The 22,121-nt window shown below is 43.0% G+C and overlaps 1 long non-coding RNA gene across 1 annotated transcript in view; it reads right to left on the bottom strand.

Annotated features, from left to right (window-relative positions):
* Window positions 1-21,451: 21,451 nt before the first annotated feature.
* LOC309373614 overlaps window positions 21,452-22,121 on the bottom strand; it is a 48,970-nt gene continuing 48,300 nt past the window's right edge. Inside the window, exon 4 of the long non-coding RNA XR_014170090.1 lies at window positions 21,452-21,511. This is a non-coding gene — a long non-coding RNA (uncharacterized lncRNA). The remainder of the gene's footprint in view (window positions 21,512-22,121) is intronic.

Here is a 22,121-nt window from a genome sequence, read left to right on the forward strand (position 1 = left end):
AGAAGAAGAAGAAGAAGAAGAAGAAGAAGAAGAAGAAGAAGAAGAAGAAGAAGAAGAAGAAGAAGAGTTGCTGTTATTATTAATTTGTACCCCTCCCATCTGACTGGGTTGCCCCAGCCACTCGGGGCGGCTTCCAGCAATATAAAAACATAGGTAAAAGTAAAGGGACCCCCCTGACCATTGGGTCCAGTCGTGGCTGACTCTGGGGTTGCGGCGCTCATCTCACTTTACTGGCCGAGGGAGCCAGTGTACAGCTTCCGGGTCATGTGGCCAGCATGACTAAGCCGCTTCTGGCGAACCAGAGCAGCACACGGAAATGCCATTTACCTTCCCACCAGAGCGGTACCTATTGATCTACTTGCGCTTTGACGTGCTTTTGAACTGCTAGGTTGGCAGGAGCAGGGACCGAACAATGGGAGGATTCAAACCGCAGACCTTCTGATCGGCAAGTCCTAGGCTCTGTGGTTTAGACCACAGTGCCACATTAAAACTTAAAAAGCTTCCCTATACAGGGCTGCCTTCAGAATACAGTGGTACCTCGGGTTAAGAACTTAATTCGTTCCGAAGGGTCCGTTCTTAACCTGAAACTGTTCTTAACCTGAGGTAGTACTTTAGCTAATGTGGCCTCCTGCTGCTGCCGCGCCGTCGAAGCACGATTTCTGTTCTTATCCTGAAGCAAAGTTCCTAACCTGAGGTACTATTTCTGGGTTAGCGGAGTCTGTAACCTGAAGTGTCTGTAACCCAAGGTACCACTGTATCCCTCTTCTTCCATTTAAGACATTGCTTTCAGCCAGAAATACTTAATAACTGCTTACAGGCTTTTGTCTATTAAGCAATATATAAATATTGGCAAATAAAATACATTCTGAGGTAATCTTTGAGATAAGATAGTCCAGTCATATAATATAAGTTGACAGTCTTCCCAATCATAATTGAATGTGCATAATTTTTGATGATATTTTGAATTTTGGCAAAATGCCTTGAAATTCTAAATGCTAATTGTTTTAAAACTACAACCCTTGTTTTGCATCAGGGGTGTCAAGTAGGGGGGCCGGGGGGGCTTTGGCCTCTCAAAAATTTTCAGTGAAGGGGTTGGGGCCCTTAAAGGTTCTATGGCAGCCGTGCATGCAAGCTGCAGAACGTCCTTGCATCCGGCACGCAAGCTATGGGGTGTCTGCACACCACGTCATCACGCCCCATGGCATGTGCGCATGGCATGCCGACATCTCGTGGTGTGGGTCCCCTCAATCATAGGAGCAAGGTGGTGCATGTGTTTTGGATCTCATTTATAGATAGAAAAGGTAGTGGATTCAAAAGGAAATGTTTTTCAATCTTACTTTACATCATTTGGAAGTTACTTACAATGATTCCCTTTTCTGAACCCAGTGTGACAATGTCATTGGAGAATATCATAGAATCATAGAATCATAGAGTTGGAAGAGACCACAAGGGCCATCGAGTCCAACCCCCTGCCAAGCAGGAAACACCATCAGAGCACTCCTGACATATGGTTGTCAAGCCTCTGCTTAAAGACCTCCAAAGACCACACTCGTAGGCAGCAAATTCCACTGTCGAACAGCTCTTACTGTCAGGAAGTTCTTCCTAATGCTTAGGTGGAATCTTCTTTCTTGTAGTTTGGATCCATTGCTCCGTGTCCGCTTCTCTGGAGCAGCAGAAAACAACCTTTCTCCCTCGTCTATGTGACATCCTTTTATATATTTGAACATGGCTATCATATCACCCCTTAACCTCCTCTTCTCCAGGCTAAACATGCCCAGCTCCTTTAGCTGTTCCTCATAAGGCATCGTTTCCAGGCCTTTGACCATTTTGGTTGCCCTCCTCTGGACACGTTCCAGTTTGTCAGTGTCCTTCTTGAACTGTGGTACCCAGAACTGGACACAGTAGTCCAGGTGAGGTCTGACCAGAGCAGAATACAGTGGCACTATTACTTCCCTTGATCTAGATGCTATACTCCTATTGATGCAGCCCAGAGTTGCATTGGCTTTTTTAGCTGCCGCGTCACACTGTAGGCTCATGTCAAGTTTGTGGTCAACCAAGACTCCTAAATCCTTTTCACAAGTACTGCTCTCAAGCCACGTGTCACCCATCTTGTATTTGTGCCTCTCATTTTTTTTTGCCCAAGTGCAATACTTTACATTTCTCCCTGTTAAAATTCATCTTGTTTGTTTTGGCCCAGTTCTCTAATCTGTCAAGGTCATTTTGAAGTGTGATCCTGTCCTCTGGGGTGTTAGCCACCCCTCCCAGTTTGGTGTTATCTGCAAATTTGATCAGGATGCCCTTGAGTCCATCATCCAAGTCGTTGATAAAGATCTTGAATAAGACCGGGCCCAAGACAGAACCCTGTGGCACCCCACTAGTCACTCTTCTCCAGGATGAAGAGGAACCATTGATGAGCACCCTTTGGGTTCGCTCAGTCAGCCAGTTACAAATCCACTGAGTGGTAGCATAGTCAAGACCGCATTTTACCAGCTTCTTTACAAGAATATCATGGGGCACCTTGTCAAATGCCTTGCTGAAATCAAGGTAGGCTACATCCACTGCGTTCCCTTCATCTACCAGGCTTGTAATTCTGTCAAAAAACAAGATCAGGTTAGTCTGACATGACTTATTTTTCAGAAATCCATGCTGACTATTGGTGATCACAGCATTCCTTTCTAGGTCTCACAGACTGTTTGCTTAATGATCTGCTCCAGAATCTTCCCTGGTATTGATGTCAGACTGACTGGGCGGTAATTATTTGGGTCCTCTCTTTTCCCCTTTTTGAAAATAGGGACAACATTTGCCCTCCTCCAGTCTGCCGGGACTTCGCCTGTTCTCCAGGAATTCTCAAAGATGACTGCCAGTGGTTCTGAGATCACATCTGCCAGTTCTTTTAATACTCTTGGATGCAGTTCACCTGGCCCTGGAGACTTGAATACATCTAGACTAGCCAAGTATTCTTGTACTATCTCCTTAGTTATTCTGGGCTGCGTTTCCTCTGCTGAATCATTTGCTCCAAATTCTTCAGGTCGGGCATTGTTTTCTTTATCGGAGAAGACTGAGGCAAAGAAGGCATTGAGGAGTTCAGCCCTTTCTGTGTCCCCTGTTTGCATTTCACCATCAGGGTGAGCACACAGAAAACAGGAAGTTGAGGGAGAAAGTAGCAAGTTTATTACAGATGAGATAATGGAAGGTTATGGAAAAGACAGCAAGGGTTTAGTAGACTTTCATCTGTCTCTGGCTAAGGAAGGGATAACTCCCCTATGTACAAACACATACATTCACGCACATGTAAGATGGCTATCTAAGCTGTCTACCCACAGCAGGTGTTCTTTATTCATGGTAACTGATTGCATAGAACAAGTACAACAGGTATAACTTAATTGACAATAGTTGGATCATGTTGCAAAAAGGGCACTCTCACTATTACTTTGATAGCTTTTGAAATTGAATGGGCCGTGATTGACCACATGATAGTGCTGCTGTCAGTTAACCATTCCTATTCCACGCTTGCTACTCATTCATCAGACACTATTCTCTTTATCTTTGTCCTTTCTGTATAAAGGCAGACTTTTCTGTGTTTTTTCAATCCATCTCCAGGCTTCATGTGCTCATAAAGCTTCCAATATAGGCTGGGAAGAGCAAGGTCAGTTCAGATCTGGAGGCAAACTCAGGAAAGGATGGGGCATAAATACCTGACTTGCCACATGCTTGCTATAGAATGACATCCAAAAGTGAACTCGGTGAATTTCACTGATGTGAAATTACAGTCAGAAATGAGGTGGGGGTAGGATTTATAGACTCCATTTTGGTTGCAATGTGCACATGTACAAACTAAGATTTGTGCAGCATTAAGAGTACAAAATCCTCAATGCAACATGGAATGAAGTGTGAAAGCTGATATGTTTCAGGGAAAGAAAGGGAAAGAGAAAATCCAACAGAGCCTTGTTCCCACCTTCCCCCAACAGCTGATTTCCTATTGCAAACTATCACCTTGCAGATGTTTTGACTCTATCCAATATCCAAAGCTCTGAATGGATGAACTATTTTCCTAGCACACAATCTCAGAGCACTTAGGTGCGCAAGTCTGTTCGGCTGGTGGTGATGGGGGAATCAGAAAGCAGAATAGGTATAGAAGGGGTATCCAGTGTCAAAGCTGCCATAGGTCTTTGCATAATTGGCACAAGTTCAAAGTTAATATTCTAGTGTAGGGGGCTATCCTATCAAAATCTTGAAGATTTCTGAGCTAAGAATTGACCATCTAAAGCACTAACCTATGTCTCTCCAAAGGTTGCTGAATGACAGTTCCCTCCAGCCTTGGCAAAAATGGCCAATGGTCAAGGATGATGGGAATTGTTGTTCATTAATAACTGTAGAGCCCAATGCAAAGGAGGTCCCAAGAAGCTCCTGAACCAGCAGGACTTGTCCAAGGGACATTACTGTCTCATGTCTGCCCTGTGCGACCCAAGAGATACGCTCCCAGAATCCTTTATTGCTGGGCCAAAATCCAGAAATCACACACCACTGAAAGGACACAGGCCTATAAGAGGGCAGGAGATCCTGGGGCTCTCTTCTCTAGCGCCATGTTCTTTCTTCGACACCCCTAAATGTATGTTGCTGCTGACCTGGGTAGCCTGTGCTGTTGCGCTAGTCCTGGTAACAGCAGTTGCAATCTATGGGGATCAGCTCAAGGCAGCTGATTTGAAGCAGCCAGAGTCAGTGTACTGTAAAGTTTGCTTGTTTGAGTAAGGAAATGTGGATATCAAGAAAGTAAATAACAGCTGTTCCTGATGCAGGGAAGGCTGTAATTACGGTGATATATTTCTCTTGCCTGGTGCCTTGTCTAAAAAAGATACAATATTGGGGTCATAGTCGTGTTAATATGTCTCATAGGTTATAGCAACTTGGTGGTCAACAGTCCTTTCCACACAAGGTGAAAACATAGAGTTGAAACTGGGACAATAGGGATACGGCAGCAATTTCCATTGTGTGCTTAAACAAAACCTGCCGGTTGTAAATTACTGTTGTTAATAAGAGGAAAGCATGAGCTCACAGAGCAGCTGTCATGTAAAAGCCAATATTTAAAGGCAATATGTTTGCATTACAATTATATTTACCTTTAACATCTTCTGGGCATTATTCATTTCCTGCATTATTGCCCAGTTTCACATTTTATTTTACATAATGAAGCTTTTTACTCCTCAGTGAACCCATAATTGCTAATTGCCACAGACAAAACTTGGTAGTGTGGTTTTGCATAGGAGGATCACAGATGCTGAAGGTTATATTTCATAAGCTCTTTTTAGATACATTTAATTAAATCAAAAGTATCTAATCCCTTGTGATCCTCGCAGGACAAAGTAAAGAGAGACTGGTAAAGAGGACTTGAGGATGACACTTTTAGAATTATAGGACGAGAAAGGATATGTGAGTGATTTCCTAGAGATCTGCATTGACCTTTTTTAGATTCTTGAACCAGCACTGGCTGGTGACAGGGCAAAATTCACCAGACAAATGTGAATTTTTTATTACAAAAACATTGGTTTCAGCAAACTTTAAGCTCATAACCAAAGTTCATTTAAAGAGTTTTGGGAAGAAGGCTCAATAGAAGCACAAGTACAAACCATATACAGTGGTACCTCGGGTTAAGTACTTAATCCGTTCTAGAGGTCCGTTCTTAACCTGAAACTGTTCTTAACCTGAAGCACTGCTTTAGCTAATGAAGCTTCCTGCTGCCGTCGCGCCGCCGGAGCACAATTTCTGTTCTCATCCTGAAGCAAAGTTCTTAACCTGAAGCATTATTTCTGGGTTAGCGGAGTTTGTAACCTGAAGTGTATGTAACCTGAAGCGTATGTAACCCAAGGTACCACTGTACATCCACGGAGGCTGGTCCAGCAGGGCAAATGGGACACTAAGGCAGCCCCCACCTGCCTGACCTCTTCCTTACATCTAGTCCAGGGAGTGGCACTGTCTGTCAGCTTCCTCCCCTGTAGTCTCTGTGTTCCCCTTGTTGTAAGTTACTTTGGGTTGCCTTGGGCAAGATAATGTAGCTAACAAATTTTAATAATAATAATAATAATAATAATAATAATAATAATAATAGTGACTAAGCAGAGAGGAGAATTAGTTGTCTCTGCGTACCATTGGCATTGACATCTGCGTCCTGTTTGGACTCCCTGCTTTCTACTCTTCCAGTCTCAGTGGGCACCATCTACATACATTAAGGAGAAAATGGAGAGAAATGTAAAAAGCAGAAGCGCCCAGTGGATGTGTATAATGATCAAGACTTCCATGCCACAGGCAGATGGACTGATGATTTAGGACTTGTAGATGACATGCTTTCTTGAGGATATTGATTAAAAGTATCAGGCTTTTGGAACTTTTCTTTCTGTAGATCTCAGCTCTTCTTCAGGGGTCAGGGGAGGGCCTTAAATGCATTTCGCTACCCTCTCTTCTCCCCAATGACTAGCAAACACAGAGTAAAATATGCAAGACAGTAAAACATTGCAGAATTAATTAGGCATAATAAAGAATCATGCTAATTGGCTTAATCTGCATAATGTCTACACAGAATTCAGGTTGTCTTGGCACAGAGTTTCAGTTTACTTTTTAATCTCAGAGAGTACACATAGTCTGGGTCTCCATGCCACTGGCAAGCTATTACCCTTTCTCTATGAAGGAGGGAAAGCAAGTTTCCATTGGAAAATGGCAAATGACAATTAATCATTTCCACCTTGTCTACTGGAGGGCTGACACTGTAACTGTTTCTGTGACTAATGCCTTGAGCCTTATTGAAATCTACATTGAATAAATGGCTGATAATGATCCTCTGTCTTCTGTTTGAGATGACCTTTCAGGGGAGGGGGAACCTGGTGAAGAAATGAAGTCCTCCGATCCTTTGCTTGACACAAACACTTCCCAGGAAATCTCTAAGAACTCCAATCTATCTTCATTTATAGGTTAATTTGCATTAAACAAATGTCCCCGTAAGCAAACGGCATTTAGCAATACCATATGGGCATTTGCCTACCAGGGTTATTAATGTTACACATTCCATCTGGAAGCGTCCATTTGGAGAGACAATAAAGATCCAAGGTCACATTAAAACACAAAGTTGATTGCAGACAAGGCTCACAATGTATGGGATGAAGGCCATAAATGTTATGACAATTATAAATGACACACATGCATAATACACAGCCCTCTTGTAACATGAACGCAAGTAACAAAAGAAAATACTGTTTTTGTTGTCAACTATTTTATTACAAACTCACAGTGAAGGGAATAATTCACTGGGGTCTCTCAAAGATTTGATTGGATTTATTTGTTAATTGTCTGGAATCAGGAGTGAGCAGTGAAGGATCAAACTATGTGGAGTTACCAAGTGAAATATCAAGCAGACTGTAGGGAGCTCCAAAAACATCTCTCCAAATCAGATGAATAGGCAACAAAATGTAGTTGTGGGATTATGCACGTTGGAACAAAGATGCTAGCCACATACAGTCGTGCTTTGGTTGTTGAACGCCTTGGTACTCAGACGTTTTAGCTCCCGAGTGCTGCAAACCCAGAAGTGAGTGTTCTGGTTTGTGAATGTTTTTTGGAGGCCGAACGTCCGACGCAGCTTCTGATTGAGTGCAAGAAGCTTCTGCAACCAATTGGAAGCCACACTTTGGTTTTCAAACCGTTCTGGGAGTCAAACAGACTCCTGAATGGATTAAGTTTAACAACCAATGTACCACTGTATAAGGGGGTGGTATCTGAACTGGCATTGGCTAGAGATTACTGGAAAGAGATTATGGGACCATAGATAACAGTTCTAGGGGTGGCTTCCAATATATATAAAAATATAATTAAACATCAAACATTAAAAATCTCCCCTGTACAGGACTGCCTTCAGATACCTTCAAAAGGTTATTTTGACCTTATTTACTTATTTCCTTGATTCGTGGGTCGCATAACTACACACCCTCCAACATTTATCTGATGAAAATAGGGACGTCCTAAGGGACGTGGGTGGTGCTGTGGGTTAAATCACAGAGTCTAGGACTTGCCGATCAGAAGGTTGGTGGTTCGAATCCCCACAACGGAGTGAGCTCTCATTGCTCGGTCCCTGCTCCTGCCAACCTAGTGCAAGTAGATAAATAGGTACCGCTCCTGCGGGAAGGTAAATGGTGTTTCCGTGCACTGCTCTGGTTCGCCAGAAACGGCTTAGTCATGCTGGCCACATGACGCCGGCTTCCTCGGCCAATAAAGCGAGAGGAGTGCTGCAACCCCAGAGTCGGCCACAACTGGACCCAATGGTCAGGGGTCCCTTTACCTTTACCTTTAAGGAAAAGCGAGAAACCAAGATGACTTCTGTAAATCCAGGACTGTTCCCAGAAAATAGACACACTTGGAGGGTCTGCATATTTGTGACGCCTAGCAACAGATATTCGAAAGTCATCATGCCTCTGATACTGGAAGCAGAAGTTAGCCATCATGACTAGTAACCACAAACTCTTTTCTGTCCCAACGCATTTTATACTTCCATGAATTTACGGAGGCTCGTACACACAGTTCTGTTAATCTCCTGTTCCTTGGTCAATCAGCTGCCTACCACTCAGCCAGTCTTAATCCAATAGTATAGGAAAGGCAAAGAGGTCGCTTCCATGTGTTTCTGGGCAGAAAAACCACATGACTGATATTTGACTATTAGGAGGACTGAAGGCTTTTAAGCCCCTGATGATATATTTTGTGTCTGTAAAATAGGGATGTGAAACCTCAGGTCCAGGGGCCAAATGTATTATCCAGGCCTTGTCATCTGGCTCTTGGGACTCTTGCCAGAACACACACATCAGCAGCCCTACTTCATGCCCTCACATGTTTTTGTAGTGCATCCTTGAACTCTGATAACAGCTCTTGAGAGCCAGTGTGGTGTAGTGATTAAGAGCGGTAGTCTTGTAATCTGGTGAACCGGGTTCGCGTCTCCGCTCCTCCACCTGCAGCTGCTGGGTGACCTTGGGCCAGTCACACTTCTCTGAAGTCTCTCAGCCCCGCTCACCTCACAGAGTGTTTGTTGTGGGGGAGGAAGGGAAAGGAGCTTGTGAGCCGCTTTGAGACTCCTTAGGGTAGTGAGAAATCCAGACTCCTCTTCTTCTTCTTCTTCTTCTTCTTCTTCTTCTTCTTCTTCTTCTTCTTCTTCTTCTTCTTCTTCTTCTTCTTCTTCTTCGTTCCCTGGATGGAGGGTGTGTGAAAGAGGTGGGGGAAGAGAGAAGAAACTAGCCCACTGTATAAAGGTAAGGTTTCCATTGGTTGTTTTGATCATTTTTGCCTCTGGCCACACCCATCACTGCAATTTGGCCCCTGGAAGGTTTTTCAGATGGGAACAGGGCAATACAAAATTCTTACCAGTAGCATCATACATGAAAACAGTGTTTAATCTTGCCCCATATGAGATTTCACCACACTCCTGAAAAAAATGCCAAAATCTTATCGCTCAGTCTCTTAGATGCAACATAGGAAGCTGCCTTATAGCAGATCAGCCCATTTGTCCATCCAGTGCACTACTGTCCATTCTGAAAGGCAGCATCTCTCCACAGTCTCAGGCAGAGCACCTTCACATCACCTGCCACCTGAGCTTTAGCTGAACATGCTAGCGATTGATCCTGGGACCTTCTGTATACAAAGTACTGAGCTGTGGTCATAGAGAATAAATGGAAGTGAAGCACGCTAGACTGGCTTATCTGTGCACACCATAAAAAAATAGGGATAGGGATTTATTAGGGAAAGAGAGAGGCGGTAGGAGTACAGGGATAGTGCCTCTATTTTGTTTATTTTTAAAGAGGGAAATATCACTCACATTTTCACCACCGTGTTTCAGATACAAGTTAAACCAGGTCAACAGCTTAAATGGCTTCTGTGCAGGTGAGCACAGAAAAGAAAAGCATAAAGCCTCCAAAAGTCTGTCACCAGATCCCTTCTGTTTCCTCAAATTCCTCCAACGTTGTGCTGCATATTTTGATAGAAACTGTGGGGAGATATACAACAAAGAAACCATGCTAGCAGGATGTATTTGGTTTTCACCATTCCCATACCCTCCAACTGTCCTGATTTTCCAGGGACAGTCCTGGAATTATGAAAGCCATCCCAGCTCTGATTTGATCCTGGAATGTCCCTGTTTTCCCCTCCAGGCCTGCTGCTGCCAGCTCCCTCTCTTGGGCAGCTCATAGCAGCCGCTGGACAGCAGGCAAGGAGGAGGAGAAGAAGCTACAGCCGCCAAGGCCCAGCCAGGTGTGAAGCAGCCGCTCTGAGGGCAGAGGGCAAGGTCGCGGGGGGGGGGGGAGAAGTGGCGCAGAGAGCAAGGAATCTTGATATTTTTTTTAATTAAAAAAATGCTTTGTGTGTTCATGTCTAATCTACTAGAGAATAAAATAAAATCAGGATTAAGGGGTTTTCTCATGACGGTGGAGGGTGTGTGTGCTGGATCCCGTTGGTGTACTGGTGATGGCACTCATCCTTCTTCTGATTGGAAATGCTCTGTGGTGGAGGACAAACAATGGAGGGCTGAGGAGGATCAGTTGGGGTGAGGGAGTGAGAAACGTCCCTCTTTTCACCTGATGAATGAGGCGCAAGGGGCTACTGAAGAATCCAGGGAGCCTCCCTCTCCTGCTGAGACATGCTCCCCCCCCCCCCCCGGTCTCCAATAACACATAGGATAATGAGGAGAGCAGAACAGAGGCTAGACGTGTGTAGACACAGCATGAGACTGCTTGGAAAACATGTGGGAGAGAAGGAGCCTTTGAAATGGTGGAAGGCAGGGCCCGCCAGTCCTGGCAACTGTTTCATAGGGGCAAGACCTACTGGGAAGGGTTGCTGAGTTGTATGGCGTCTCCTTGAATAAAGAGCTAACTTCACTGGCAATGGAGTCCTGTGTATTTCGTGCTGACCTGTGTCTGACTCCAGCCCTGACACTTGAGGTTTTGCAGTAGTTATAAGGTAGACAACATTTTGGCAGAAGTAGCTTATTTATTATTTTATTATTTATTACATTTCTATGCCACTTTTTTCTTCCAAGGAACTCAAGGTGGTCTGCATGGTTCTCCTCCTCCACATTTTATCCTCACAACCACCCTGTGAGGTAGGTTAGGCTGAGAGATGGTGACTGGGCCAAGGTCCCCCAGGGAGCTTTGTGGCTGAGTGGAGATTCAAACCCTGGTCTCCCAGGTCATAGTCCAACACACTAACCATTATGCCACACAGAAGGGGCTGTAATGCCTATTGGGAAGTGAGTGAGACTGAGTCTGTCTATGCCCAGTCTCTGAGGAGTGATGCTCTGTTAGAGGTGATCCTTGTTCTACAGCACTCCGTCCTTTCAGTAATAAGTAGGAGGCACTCACTCCAGGTTTCAGGCTAAAGCAACAGCTGCAGATCCGTTCTGTTGGGGCCTCACAAGCCAGACAGCGAGTGTTCCTCCCCAAGACTTTCTAAGTTGCTTAGGCTGAGTGCCAGCCCCACCAAAAGGCGAGCGCCACAGGCAGCTGCCCCATGTCTGTGCTGTGTCTGAAGACACAAAGAGCCGAGATGAATGGCCTCGGCCTGAATTTCTTGTGTCGGTCACAAAGCCCTGGAAATGCTGGAGCTGCTATGAAGCTGAGTAGCTTTTGGGAGAGCAGGGGTATTATAGTTCATTACTGAGATAATGTATCTGAAGCACCGTGAATATGGTAACCATCTGTATACACTTTTTATTATTGCTTTCCTTTTTTTCTTTATTTCCACATTCTGAGGCTGGGAAAGAATGCCAAATTTAACACCAGTCACCAACATATAGTTACTATAGGCTGCACCACAGATTTACAGTGTGGTCCTGTGTAATATTCCTTCAGAAGTTAGTCATACTCGGTTCAGTGGTGCTTTTTCATCAGCAACAGTGTTTAGGATTGCAGCCCAAAACTACTTAAATGGACATTCCCTTTCCCTAGGAAACCCTGGAACCTCTGAAGGGGGCCTGCTAAGGATTTTAAAATGGATCTTTTTAGCATCCTCGTGGTACTATAATTCCCAGGATTCTTTGAGGCAATACATGGCAGTTTAGATGGTATAAAGCCATTTAGCAACAGGCTGTCTGTGGGACATGTCTTATTGTTCACTATTAATAAGTCCACGTGTTATATGAAGAGGGTCTCAATGTGATCAAGGTGATATGATATCCATCTTCAAATATCTGAAGGGCTGTCACATGGAAGATGGAGGAAGCTTATTTTCTCCTGCTCCAAAGGGTAGGACTCGAGGCAATGGATTCAAATTACAATAAAGGAGCTTCCAACTAAACCTTAGGAAGAATTCTCTGCTGGGAAGAGCTATTTGACAGTGGAATGAACTCCTTCAGAAGGTGGTGGACTGTCCATCATTGGAGGTTCCTAAGGAGAGGTTGGATGGTCACTTGTCAAAGGATTATTTAGCTGTGATTTCTGAACTGCAAGGGGTTGGACTAGATGACATTTAAGGTCACCTCCAACCCTCCAATTCTATTATTCTTAGGAGAAATGAAGCCATGCAGCTGGCCACACTCCTGAGGTCCATGTGTTAGGTGTCAGGGCTAACTCTTAGACAAAGGAGGGTGGCAGGTGCTGCCTCCAGCAGAAGCTGACTATTCCTCCTAAACCACCTGGTCATTTGTTGGATGACAGAGCTGTGTATGTCACAGTGCCTATCCTGGACCCTCTATACTATCCTCCTGCCTCAAATGCACTAAAGAAAACGGCCCCATCACCAGTGTTGAAGTAAAATTCAGCTGCCAGTCCAGATGGCTTCCGGTGGCTTGCTTGTCCCTTCAGGCAGCAAAATGTCTAGGGATGGCCCTTTTAGGTGAGGACATTTACATGGATGCTATGTGGGCCCAGTAATGTGTGATGTGGGCTTCTGACTGCTCTTTAATGCTCCAAAGTGGTTGCAATGAATTTGACCTACATAAATATACGCATGGCCCTATTTAATTACAGTGCTAGGAAGTCAGAATAATTTTTGAACTTTAGTATCAGTGATAGTAACATAAAAATTTTTAAACTTCTATTGAAACACCTCAAGTGCTTATTTGTAATAATAATGTGAAAACTAAGGTCACAATCCACCTGGAAGTTCTTCTGTGCAAATCCCAGTGAGGGCTTCCTTGTGCCTTTCGTTCTTACATAGTTTTGCTTGCATGTTTCCCTCTCTCTCTGACTAAAGGAATCAAGTTGGGAGAAAAGACTCCCATTTCATGTATGTTGAGAAGTTACCATATGAACTTAGAATCACTGAAATAATTTCACTTGAGAAGTAGAATGGGGAGGGGGAAACAGCACTCAATTCAGTTTGAGTTTAACGGAAAACACTAAATTAGTTTACCAGCTTTTTTGCAATGACTAACCCTCCCCCCCATCAGCTGATTTTTAAAAGCAGAAAGTTGTCTGTGTGTTTATTTTCTTTTGGGGAGTGGGGTGAGAATATGTGAATAGCTTAAAGCAGGAGCAAAAAATGCCTGGCTTGAGACAGTGAGAACTCCAGGAAGCAAAGATAGAGGCAAACAGAGGGGTTAATTTAGCCGAGCATAGCTGCTGCTGTTTGTGGTTGTCCCTGACAGCAGGGCTGACTCGAAAGCACCTGTGTTTGCTCTCTAGCTTTCCCCAATCTGCTAGAAAATGGCCTGAGCATGTCACATGGCTGCCAGATAGGCCAAGCACCATGGGAATACAAAAGCCGGAGCTTTTAGCAGAGTTAATCATTAATGCGCCTTTTCTTTGTCCCATTCAGGAGTGCTGACAAGCGCTTTGATATTTCATATTTGCCATCAGGTCAATTTCAGTCATAACCAGGTACTAATTGAACACACTGACTCACAGCCCAGTTCTACCTGAACTGGAGGGTTTCTCTCCATCTGGATTCAACAGCTTTATTGCAGGGTGGGGCTTTATGGGGCTTTTTAGCCGACATTTACTTTTATGAATCCTGCACTCAAATCCAAAGTGAGTGCATATCAACATATTTTTTTTAATGATACTTATTTGTTTTGGAAGATGTGTTAGCCTGCTTTCTGTTTTTTAAAAAATCTCAGAGTGGTGTACAAGATTAATTTTTAAGTAATTGTTTATTATCCTTTTTATGATAATTACTATATATATATATAGTATATGAAGATGACGAGTGAGACCTCGTCGAAACGTCGCCTAGACACCCCAACTTTTACACGGGAAGACACCCGAGGACACCAAAACCTGCATTCCTGTACCCGTGAAAATCTACGAAAGCAAATATATATATATATATATATATATATCTCACTCACACACACACACACACATATATATATCAGCTGAATCATCTATGTATAAGAAAGTCTTGTTTGAAAAGATAGAATTTGATCCTTGTCTCTATATCATATTACTCTTTAGATTTAATAATCTATCCTAAAATATGTTAATAAAGACCATATAAAGGGGCACAATCCAGCCAAAGTCAAGCACTTTTCAGTCCCATTTACTTCAGTTCAAGATAGTGGAGCACAAGCTTCAGCTTCCCATTCAAACCAATGGGACTTGCAATTGCTTAATTTTGTCTGCCCCAAATCTCAAAGCAGCCACAGTCAAAGCAGCCAGAGCAGAGTTAATGCAGAGTTAAACTTCAAATGCTGGGAGAAGAGAATTGTTTCTATGAAACAGCTGCCTAAAATTGGGCAATGTAGGTACTTGGCAGGCCCTTTGGGGACGGTGTTCTGAAACTAACGCCAAAGCAGCATTATTCTGATCCCCACAAGCTCCGATTCCCCCAAAGACCAGAACCTTGAGCAAAGCATCTGTTGCCGGTAGATGCCAAAGTTCTATGAGGTTCCAATGGGAGAATGACATTGCAACAGAATTGCTCAGGGGGGCTGGCCATTTAGGACTATATAGTTAATGAAGCTTGCATTTTGTAAATATAATTGAATGAAGTTTGGGTCGCTGAAGGAAATTAAGCATCCTTGATGAGCTCAGTGGGGGGGATGAGTGAGATTTCCCCACTTGCACTCCAGTCTCAGACTCATGGCAGGGACTGAAGCACTTTTGGACTCAGAGACTCAGTGCATCTCAAACCCATTGGAATTAATGGGCTTAGGACAGTTGTGGTCTACTCTGAGTATGACTACCATTGGATACAGCCAAGAGAACGAATGTGGCATTCCGGGTTAACCACTAAGCCAAAAACAATGATGGTCTTGTACAAAAGGGAAGGGAAAACGAATTCACTCACAGTGCGACGTAGGGGTCAGATGAGGGAATTCAAAGGAAACCTTGTGCTACATCCTCACTCCCCCAGGTGTGGAATTCCTAAGGGCCAGGAGGTGGGGGGTGAATTTCTTCCTCTTCTCTCTGCCCCACAAGTTCCCCATAGCTTCCAACTTGTTTTATATACTTTCTCTCTGTGGGAGTGAGGGGATTTTATTTTTATGAGTTTTGGAGACATGGTCTGGTTTTACTGCCCTTGTTTTTGTTTTTAAAATCTGCAAACTGCTGTGATATATCTGATGAACAGCTGCATAGAAATAATTTTAAAGAATAATAGATAAACAAAATAGAGCATTGTTGCCATTGAAAAGCAACTTTTATTCTTTTATCTTTTCCTTCTGCTGTTTCTTAGTGTTTTACTGTTATATTATAATTTTTTCAGAAAAAGATATTGTTGGTTGCCTAGCTCTGTTGAGGAAATATGAAATATAAATGTCTGTTGATAATAATAATGTGCAAAAAGTGTAATTTGCTTGGGCTATGCTTTTCTGACTGTTGTCAACCTTTCACTCCACTCTTTAGGGAAGACAGCCCACAGAGCGTAGCTTTCTGCTGTTCTTGGTTCTTTCTTCACTTGCCCCAGAGCTGCCCGGCTATCTCAGCTATATAAAATGCATCTTTGCAGCGTTTGTGCAGCACCTAGCATGCAAAGGCACAGATTTAGCCATTGCATCCAGGGAGACTGCCATAACTTTATTAACAATAATGATCTAGATTGGGGAAAATGAATCATTTGACTCTGGCATTTCGATAACTTGTTGTTAACATGAATATTCAAATGCCATCTGTATTTTGTGCTTATTTGCTTCCCCTCCAGTTTTAATTTCATAGTATGAAAGAGTCCCATTGCAGCCATACAGACAAACACAGAATTCACACCCCCTATAAAAAAAGTTTTCCCAGCATTAAACCATTACAGAAGAGGACATTCAAAGTAATAAGTCTTCTTTTAACAATGATACAGTGCCTCATCTCAGATTAATATTTAAGATAAGTAGATAGAGACTCGCTGAAGGAGGACATGGTTTAAACAAAGGTTTCTGTTGAGCAGGAAAAGGTGAAAGACAGATGGGTTGTTAAACATTGCCAGCATACCTTACGGGTGCCATTCAGCGGTCATTGCTAATGTTAACAAGGGGCATTGTACACCGACTCCATTTGCCAATTTCTAGGACTGAGCCAAAACAGGGGGGAGCATGTTTCTCTCCCATGAAAAGTGCTCATTTTAGGCATTTGAGAAGGGAGAGAAAGCAGATAAATATTCTCATTGCAACACCACTGCTGTACTCCTCTGCACTTTCTCTCTTTTTTTTATAAGATATTTATTAAAGTTTTAGAAATACAAAAAGAGAAATCAAGAAAGCATCCTTTTAAACAAGAAAAAATAAAATACAAAAAGGAAAAAAGAAAAATCTGTAAGCAAAAAAAGAATCAAGAAGGGGAAAAAAGGAAAAAATACAACAAATCTTCCCATTACTTTCCTTTCATTAGCTCCCTTTCTTGTATTCTAAGTCAATTATCCATTTCAGCAAATCCTTTCCCTCTTTTCAAATTTTGTCCTGAGAATTTATCTTGATACTAATATAAGTTTACCAATTAACAGTCTATTTTTCTTAAATCTTTGTTACATTTCTGCTAGAGTCACATAAATTCATTCCAACATCATTCTAACATTCATTGATCTTACAATACTTTTGTAAATAGTCTTTAAATTTCTTCCAATCTTCCTCCACTGTCTCTTCTCCCTGGTCTCGGATTCTGCCAGTCATTTCCGCCAGTTCCATATAGTCCATCAACTTCATCTGCCATTCTTCCAGAGTGGTAGTTCTTGTGTCTTCCAATACTTTGCAATAAGTATTCTTGCTGCTGTTGTAGCATACATAAAGAAAGTTCGGTCCTTCTTTGGCACCAATTGGCCGACCATGCCCAGGAGAAAGGCCTCTGGTTTCTTCAGAAAGGTATATTTAAATACCTTTTTCAGTTCATTATAGATCATCTCCCAGAAAACCTTAATCCTTGGGCATGTCCACCAAAGGTGAAAGAATGTACCTTCAGCCTCTTTACATTTCCAACATTTATTATCGGGCAAATGATAAATTTTCGCAAGCTTGACTGGTGTCATGTACCACCTGTATATCATTTTCATTATATTCTCTCTTAAGGCATTACATGCTGTAAACTTCATACCTGTGGTCCATAACTGTTCCCAGTCAGCCATCATAATGTTATGTCCAACATCCTGTGCCCATTTAATCATAGCAGATTTCGCCATTTCATCCTGAGTATTCCATTTCAACAGCAAGTTATACATTCTTGACAAATTCTTAGTTTTGGGATCTAACAGTTCTGTTTCCAATTTTGATTTTTCCACCTGGAAGCCATTTTTATTGTCCAAATTATATGCCTCCATTATCTGATAATAATGAAGCCAATCTCGCACTCTATTTTTTAATTTTTCAAAACTCTGCAGTTTTAATCTGTCTCCCTCTTGTTCCAAAATTTCCCAATATTTCGGCCATTTGGCCTCCATACTGAGCTTTTTCTGAGCCTTCGCTTCCATTGGTGATAGCCACCTTGGGGTTTTATTCTCAAGCAGATCTTTATATCTTATCCAAACATTAAACAGTGCTTTTCTGACAATATGGTTTTTAAACGCTTTATGTGCTTTGACCTTATCATACCACAAATATGCATGCCATCCAAAAACATTGTTGAAACCTTCTAAATCCAACACATCAGTGTTCTCAAGAAGCATCCATTCTTTCAGCCAGCAAAAAGCAGCTGATTCATAGTAAAGTTTTAAGTCTGGCAGGGCAAATCCACCTCTTTCTTTAGCGTCAGTTAATATCTTAAATTTAATTCGAGGTTTCTTGCCCTGCCAGACAAATCTAGAAATATCTCTCTGCCACTTCTTGAAACACTCCATTTTATCAAATATTTGCAATGTTTGAAACAAAAACAACATCCTTGGCAATACATTCATCTTTATCGCAGCAATTCGGCCTAGCAATGATAACTTCAGGTTTGACCATATTTCTAAATCCTTTTTCACTTCCATCCAACATTTTTCATAGTTATCCTTAAACATTTATCTTACCTAGCACCGTCGCTAAAGCCTCTTCTGATGACATTCCTCTTTGTTTAGGTTGAGTTGGTACAGCTGCAGATGAGGCAGAAGGACTGGAAGCTGACGCTCTTCGCTGCCAAGGCTTCCCAGATCTCGTTGTTGATAAATCTACTTTTCCTTTCCCATTTGCCATAACACTCAAAAAGTCCAAGGTCAATCCCACAGTGAGGCAGTTTTATCTTTCTAATGAAAAATTCCCCTGGTCCAATTCTTATTACAGTTTCCTCAACTGCCTCTAGGGGAAAACAGTTGCAGTCTATACTTGTATTTATCCAAAATATCTCCTTTTAAAGCATAACTCAAAAAAGAAATTTAGTTTCAATTTTCTGTTACTTTCCCCCCTCCTTTAAAATCAGAAGGAGCAATTAGAAACAGTTAAACACAATGTATCTCTCTTTTGACAGCTTACAGTCAGAGTGCATTCCAAATACGGCAACCTTATTGTCTAATTTGCAGCCCGTTCCCAGGTTCTGAGTATAAATAGTCCAAAACTTCTCCCCCCTCTTCTCCTGCTCCAGGGGGGAGTTTTCTATTTTAGAAGTTGAGATTTTATTCCTTTCCAGTCGGCTCTCCAAGACTCTAGCTTGCAGCCTCTTTGCTTTGTTCTGTCTACAAAAGCGGAAGGCGGACTTCCTGTTTATGCCTCCCCGCTACAATTCTGAATTAAGGCTTCTTCTTTTAAAAGTTCCAATTTGTTCTATTTTCAAATAGTATCTTTAAAATCCAATTGTTCTACTCACGGGTAGTATCTTTTTAAATCCAATTGTTCACAGGAAAAAGTCAGCGCTCTCCGGCAACGGCTATGCGGCTTCATTCCGTGGAAAGAGCAGTCGATTCACAGCACCCCGCTGCTCACCCCACTTCGCTACGGAGCCCCGCGAACGGGTTTCCCCGCGAGTAGGGGAGGCGCTGAGGGTGCCCGCCGAATCCCGCGTTCACAGGCTTCACCCACCTGTGAGTTCTGAAGGGTCTCCGCCTTTGCCGTGGCAGCCAGACCCGATTTTCACGGAGCAAATTCCTCTTGGTCAGAGGAATTCTGCCATTACCGATGGCGCCAACCCGGAAGTCCCCCTCCTCTGCACTTTCTCTGAGGTGACAGCAAGTCTCCAAAGTGAGCCTTTTCTCAGCTCTGATCTACTGCCACTTTGACACCATTTCTTTGTTCAACTGTTTTCTTCTTCGGAACAGTAGTGCCATCACAAGGCCAAGGGGGGGCATAGACAGTCACATTTGGCTACATAGACAGATGTGTCACTGACCGCAGTGGCCTCACTCTGAATGAACTTTATTTCACCTAGTTGAGGTAGCCAAATCTGAATGGCTGCATAACAATATCAGTGTCTGCGGGAAGACCATTTTGAAATTTAAAAATGGCACCTGGCTGGGTGTTGAGATCTTCCAAAGAGGCACTTTGGAGAGATCTGTCTCCACCAACATCTGGTATGTGTTTTGTGCAGCCAGACTTTAGAATTCCCTAACAAGGGATGCTGCTCTAGTCCCTGCATTGATGGCTTGCTATTCACAGGCAAAATCACTTTTATTGAAAATGGGTACTTTGCCTACCCAGTTGTTTTATTATTTTCTGCTGCTCTTTGTTTTATTTTGTACTGTATTTTTAACTTAATTAGGATTTTAACTGGCGGCAATTTGGGGGGCTTTTTATCTGTTCTTATCATGTTCTGATAGTCTTATTGTGTTGCTGCTCTTTCTGAAATGCATATTGGCTATTTTTAATTGTTAGCCTCACTGGGCATTTTTTTTATGGGGAGGTAAGAAATAAAGGTTTAAAATGCATGTCACATCCCCATGTGATCTAGCCCCTAAATAAGCAAATGCCTTCCAGTTTTGCACAGATGAAACAGGAGCCCTCTGTGCTTCTTAACCCCTCTGTGTGCTTCTTAACTGTTCTCACACCAAGGATCATGGCCTGAGCCTCAATGCTCCCATTCTTGTACAACTCTAAGGCTGTTTACCACCTGCTGTTCATTTACTCTGCAATAGCTGTCCTGCTGCGGCTTTTGAAGCAAGCTGTGTTTGTAAACTGATCCTCACAATTAACATTGTCTTTATCACTTGTAGTTTTGACAGAATAGCTGCAACTCAGATACATTGGGCAACATTTACTAGCTGCTGGACACACAATTATAGAAGGAGATTCTATGGTATTCTGTGTTCGGATGTGTGCATCCATCTGCGCTATAGTCATAAGGCATTCACTGCACCATCATTCAGAGGTTAAGGCTCTGCATACATGCTATGAATTTGAAGCACATTTGAAGCATATCCCCGCCCCCCATGAATTCTGGCCGTTATAGTTTGCTAAGTTTGAATTGTACCTTTGTAAACTACGGTGTCCAGAATGTTCTTTAAAGGTATTGTGTGCACAAAGTATTAGAGTTCAATCCTATATCCACTTACTGAAGTGTAAGCCACAGTGATAACAATAGGACTCACTTTGGGGTATACATGGATAGGATTTTGCTGTAAATTTCCATATACACAGAGGCTGGGGGGACCCCCTCTAGTACAGAAAGTGGTACCTCAGGTTACATACGCTTCAGGTCACAGACTACGCTAACCCAGAAATAGTACCTCGGGTTAAGAACTTTCCTTCAGGATGAGAACAGAAATTGTGCTCTGGCAGCGCGGCGGCAGCGGGAGGCCCCATTGGCTAAAGTGGTGCTTCAGTTAAGAACAGTTGCAGGTTAAGAATGGACCTCCGGAATGAATTAAGTACTTAACCCGAGGTACCACTGTACATGAGGGACGCGGGTGGCGCTGTGGGTTAAACCACAGAGCCTAGGACTTGTCGATCAGAAGGTCGGAGGTTCGAATCCCCACGACGGGGTGAGCTCCCGTTCCTCGGTCCCTGCTCCTGCCAACCTAGCAGTTTGAAAGCACGTCAAAGTGCAAGTAGATAAATAATGCTCCGGCGGGAAGCTAAACGGCGTTTCCATGAGCTGCTCTGGTTCGCCAGAAGCGGCTGAGTCATGCTGGCCACATGACCCGGAAGCTGTATGCTGGCTCCTTCTGCCTATAGAGCGAGATGAGCGCCGCAACCCCAGAGTCGACCACGACTGGACCTAATCGTCAGGGGTCCCTTTACCTTTACCACTGTGCATGAAATATAATATTCTCTCTCTTTCTCTTCAAAGTGTTCATATCTCAGTATGGAGATATGAATTAAATAATCCTTATACTGTAGCAACCTTGTAAAATAGGTTGGGATTATTCTTCTCATACAGGAGATAGAAGGCCAGGGCTCAAAGTAGATGTTATATGGAGTTCTGATGTTTCCTCTCCTCTTTAAACCCAAAACAATCTGGGCAAATGGTAGCAGAGCTGAAAAATGGCAGTCAGGGAGAAGCTGCTCTTTCTCCTCTGATCATTTTGCATCTCAAAATCACCTTGTCCCAGCTATTCTTTGTTTTTCCTTTTGGAAAGGCGGTGGAGGAAATACCAGGACACTGCAACACACACACACACACACACACACACACACACACACCACCTTAGGGTGCAGAGGATAATTTTGAGCTGAAAAGGAACAGGAGAGGAAAGGGTTAAGAGCCATGGGACTTTCATGGCTCAAAGGTCTTTGAGTTAAATACATATGTATGTATATGCACATGTACACACATGCAGGAACACACAGGGAGGCAGAGAGGAAGATTCCCAGAAATTTGTGTAACGTGTAGTTTTGAGGCTAAGATATA

The sequence above is a fragment of the Podarcis melisellensis genome (genome assembly GCF_964234715.1).
Source record: "Podarcis melisellensis genome assembly, chromosome: 7".
NCBI classification, from domain to species: domain Eukaryota; kingdom Metazoa; phylum Chordata; class Lepidosauria; order Squamata; family Lacertidae; genus Podarcis; species Podarcis melisellensis.